Source organism: Mercenaria mercenaria, chromosome 16 (genome assembly GCF_021730395.1).
Source record: "Mercenaria mercenaria strain notata chromosome 16, MADL_Memer_1, whole genome shotgun sequence".
Classification (NCBI taxonomy): Eukaryota; Metazoa; Mollusca; class Bivalvia; order Venerida; family Veneridae; genus Mercenaria; species Mercenaria mercenaria.
The window spans coordinates 37,853,344-37,858,893 of NC_069376.1; the positions used below are offsets into that span (position 1 = coordinate 37,853,344).

The 5,550-nt window shown below is 36.2% G+C and overlaps 1 pseudogene; it reads right to left on the minus strand.

The window, feature by feature from the left end:
- Window positions 1-346: 346 nt before the first annotated feature.
- Window positions 347-4,043, minus strand: LOC123539977 (solute carrier family 23 member 2-like; annotated as a pseudogene).
- Window positions 4,044-5,550: the final 1,507 nt, after the last annotated feature.

Here is a 5,550-nt window from a genome sequence, read left to right on the forward strand (position 1 = left end):
CAAATGCTTTGGATATATAACAGAAAACGATGCAAGTAGAATCTCTGTTGTCTATAGCTTTACAGATTTGATTGTATGTGTCAATAAGTTGGTATACCGTGGAATAACCTAGTAGACAATCTAGACTGGTTTTGAAATATTAAAGAATTGTCGTGTACGTGGTTATATATATATATGTTTGATTCCTTTGTCGATGCAGTTTATGAGAGAGATTGGTCTATAGTTTGATGGTCCATGTTTATCCTTGAATAACAGAGACAACATGCTGTTTCAATATTAAGAAATGCTTCGACAATGAATATTAAAAAGTAAACAGAATGTAACTCAAAGCGTTATTGATGTTTCCTTTTAACATTTTATGGCTTATTTCATCTGCTCCAGATGCTTTGTTGGTAAATAAATTTCCTAGAATATCTGTAACCTCCCGTTCTTAAATAATAAAGTCCAAGAGACTTGCATGTGTTTTAAAAAATAAAGTTTGGAATTTGCTTATTAGTTTCATCTACCTGACAAATCGATACAAAGAATTTATTCAGAGTATTCTCTTTATCTACATTAGATAGTCAGAGCCTTGTGAAATTGCCTCTTTGTCGAGCACTCCTTCGGATATTACTGTTGTATCAAGGTTTATCTTTCGGCCTTACTAGCGCATAATATGTTCGAATACACTGTTTTGCAAGATTCATCAATTTATTTGTAAAAATAGAACAAGACTCATCTACACTATTATTTTGCGTCCAATCTGTATTTCTGATTAAATTATTTAACAAAGTTGGCTTTTTTATAATTCTAGACTCTGCTTTTTAAAGGTTTGTTAGAATCGAAATCAACTTTGAGGTAAACATAGGTTCCAAAATGGTCACTAATTTCACTTTTTGCTTCAAAAGTACCTGAGTCAAAAACATGGATATCGTTTGTTACTGCTATAAGATCTAGTAATGTTTGAGTATTTTGCGTAATAGTTGTCGGCGTATTAATAATATTAGTCATGTTATTTACTAAAAGTACATCTTTAAATTTATGATTGTTTATATTTAATTGATCTTCATTTATATCTCCAAACATTATTACCTGTTGCCTTAATTATAATGCCATTTCAAGACAACTGTTCAGTTTATCCAAAATATCGACCTTATAATGAGGTGGTCTATATATTGAAAATTATAAATAAGATTGTTTTTTTTTTCATCTCTAATTTTCACCCAAACTGATTCAGTGAAGCATAGGACTTCCATTTCTATAAAGTTTTCTGCGATGAAGTCAAATTTATTCCGTATACTCCGAATATTCTGATGGAACATTGAAAGGCGGTGTTCTTTACTAATAAGAGGGCCCGGATTACTTTCAACATCACCAGACATACTTATCAAGTACACAATATATAACATAGTTCATATTCAAGAGATCATTTAACATTAAAGACTGATTATCTATGTAACTAGTAAAAGTGATTTTGTTTGATGAACTTTTTACGTGGCCTATAAATAATATTATACTTGTTACAAAATTGAAATTTATATATGCTCGACACAGATAATTCATTCTGAAAATATGTAGACGGCATAAAGAAAAAACAAGAACCAACATTCTTAAAATAGAACTAACTGGGTACACAGTATATATATAGTTTGCACTGGCTGGTCAACTGCTGATGGTTTTCAAATGAGCCCACCGATGCCCGCCACGACATCAGATCATTATCCATGAGAGTATCAATATATCAAGCAAGTAAATAGCGAGCAAAAATGGTGTCAGTATGTCATTAGTATTGAAAACGGAGCGGGACGGTGGCGGCAATAAAAACAGTGCAACAAGAATTTGCTAAGAAATAAAACAAAATACCACATAAACAAAACACACACACACGCGCGCGCGCGCGCGTGAACATACACACACACACACACACACACACACACAAATGCACTGCGGATAACATTATGACGTCAAAAATTCTAAGCATTGAAACAGATTTATTTGGGATTTGTTAATCGGCTGACTAAATCTAATAGGCCTACTTCACGCAAACATAATTTATGTGAATTTGCAAAAACGGCCTGAAACGATTAAAGGTCTATTCTCCCAAATTCACGCAAAATTTTGTCAAATATATATGTCGACACTTTTAATAATCATAATTATTATGATATTCTTGACACTTTATAACGTTATAATTCTATGAAAGAACATTGTAAACAGATGACACATCAATGATTAATTCCCTAGGTATCAAATATTTGATTATTTACAACTTATGTGTTAAAGTTTAATAAAATGTAGAAATCAAATTAATTACATTTTTGTTGAAACCATTCCTCCAGCTTTCGCATCATCACTTTCATAGGCAATGTTAATCGACACATCCATGGGTATATCCAAAAATTCGTCAGTCCTGTTCAAAAACGTTAGACAAATCGGGACATACCTTAACGCTCTGAAGTTGTATAACGTATTTGTGAAAAATGGAGGATTGTACACACTTTCATCAGCCATTGAATTCTTTTCGTGAGGTTTCAAACTTTCCTCCCGCCATGCTCTAATACCCCTTTCTCTTTCAGTACTTGGAATAGTGTTGTCTAAAACAAATCCTACAACGCCGCCCACAAACATGCTCGTGCCGAGTAAAACAGACAGTATTTGATCTAATACGTCACTCCCGGTATGGATTGCGTCATTACCTTGTAACCAGAACGGCAGGCTGACCCCGAAGAAAAGCGATACTCCCAGGATGCATAGATTTCTCGGGGAGTTCAGATCAATATACTGTAGGTTAGATAGACCAACCGCAGCTACCATTCCAAATGTCACCATAAACAGCCCTCCGAAAACAGGCGAGGGTATTAGAGTAAACAGAGCGGAAAATTTGCCAAAACAACCAAGAATAACCATAATACACCCGCCAACCTGCACAACACGTCTGCTTCCGACTTTAGTTATTCCAATTACACCGATATTTTCACTAAATGATGTTGTGCCATTGCCTGAACCCCATGCTCCTGTCAATACGCAAGCTATTCCCTCAATAAAAATTCCCCTGTTGATCGCATGTGTTGGTGGCGGTGGCGCTCCTGCTAACCTTGCGCATGCGTAGTAATCACCGACAGATTCTAACATCGCCGCCAACACTCCTGCAAGCATGCCAAAAACACCTGCTACACTTAAAGTAGGAACGCCCCACTGTCCTGGATATGGGAATCTGAACCATTTAGCCTCTCTCATGACATACAGGTTCGTATCTGTTCTTGCTGTATAACCCCATTTATCAGGGTCATTTGGCAAGACATCAGTTACGGTCAGTATTATACAAATACCGCAAGAGATGATTACAGCCAGTAATACCGGAAATAGATTGAAGAAAGCAAGCCTGCTTCTTCTGCAGCCGCGTTTTTTGTCAATAGTACATACTGGTATCTTAATATTTTTTAAATATTGACTGAAAGCGAGAACCATCGATGTAGTCATTAGTGCAATCCACCATTGCCCTGAAGCTAGCTGGGATCCTACCGGAAACAAAGAAAACCCTGTAAGAGTGACAACAGGAACAATAGAGAGAGGACCAATGAACCTTAACGCAAACGTCATCACCCACTTAAACCAATCACAACCTGGAATAGGGATGATATCATTATTGCTCCCTGGATTTCTCGAATACGTGTCATCCAGATTTCCTGATGTCCTGCACTTCCGGGCTCCGGAAGACCTAGTGTAGTGAAGTTTACTTTAGTCCCGTATGTATCTCTCGCTATCTTGTACGGGCATTCCCATTGCGATTGTGACATGATGGCAATGGTTGGGACGAGATAAGTAGGCGTACTGCCTTGCACGATAGGTAGCCGTACACCAAACGTTGTCTGTAGAATTGTTGCTACACCCGACACAAAAATGATAGTACCAATTACTTCACTGACACCAAGGGTGTCTTTATCCATACAGAAGTACTCTGCCAGTACCAGCGGTATGGATATGATTCCACCAATAGCTGTCAGATAATGCTGAAAATATAAAACATGTATAGAAATATATATAAAGCAAATACGACTTAACATATCTTAACTAAGCTTTTTTTTACAAAATTAATATTCCAATGAATTCAATCAGGTATTTTCAGTTAACCTGTGCATATAGGTTTGACCTGCTCATATCCAAAAAATTATCTTATTATAAAGCATAAAATCACCTTAACGTTATGTTTTTCGCGAACGCATCATGGCAAACATATTCCTTAAGAAATCGCGCTCGTGGCACCTGGATCGTGTATTCGAAGCCATAGCTTGGACATCATGTACGTATTCTGTACTCAATATGGAATTTTAATTTCATCATAGTGACTAAATCGTTCTTAGATTTTTATGAAGAATAAAAACAGCCTGTATTTTAAGATGATGTTCTGATAACCGTACATTTTGTAATAAATTCTGAGGTTAAAGTGTATAATATCCAAGTATGGCTTATAAACGAAATCACACTAAAAAAGGTAAGTAATGTTCAAAAACTGGGCTAGTTACTTCAGTAGCATTCGATTTTCGAATGGCTCAGTCATTAAAAATGTTTATTAGAAATGCCAAATACATTAGCTAATTCTTTTGACATTTGAAATTCAGTTTGTATGACCATTATCATTCAAACCTGGTTAATGGCATTATAGCATTATCTGAATTTAAATTCTCATCAGTATATTCATGTATATGCACAAGTTGATTCGCACCTATATATTACCTCTATAATTGTTCAGCATATGGACCACAATGCTATACACTATTTTTCAAAACTTAATAAGCTAGACATAAAAATATAATTCATTGTCTTTAAAGAAGTCAAATTCACATATTAACTCTCTCCACTGCCGGTATATAAAATATCGTCATAAAGGTAAATATATTGCCACAGTCCTACCAGTGCATAAACCACTGCCATACCGGTTCATTAACAACTGCGCTATCAGTACATTACCATTGCTCTACCGATGCATTTAACACTGCCCAAACAGTGCATAAACCACTGCTCTACTTGTACATTAACCACAGCGCTAACAGTACTCTTACTATAGCTCTAACGATCCATTTAACACTGCCTAACTGGTACATTAACCACAACGCTACCACTACTCTTACCATTCCTCTACCGATGCTTTTAGCATTGCCCTGCAGGTACATAAACTATTGCGCTAATTGTACATTATCCTCTGCCCTAAGGATAAGCCATTGTGCTACTGGTAATTAACCATTGCCCTACTGGCATAGTCGAATGACCTACTTTTATATCAGTCGCTGCCCTACCAATACATAAAAATGCCTTACCGTCGCATCCGGCATAAACCACTACTTTAGGGATATACGCGGCCCTACTGATATATATTAACCACTGCCACAACAAACGTCAGTCGGCCATGAAAATCATATTTCAGTTCGAATCAACATCAGCAGTTTGAAAGAAGACTTTACAATGAAACCTTTTGGCCGTTCTTGTCAAAAATTTGCATTACACAAATTCGATATATTATTAATTCAACAGGACTGTTCTGCGTTTCAAATGACTACGACCGAAATATTCTCA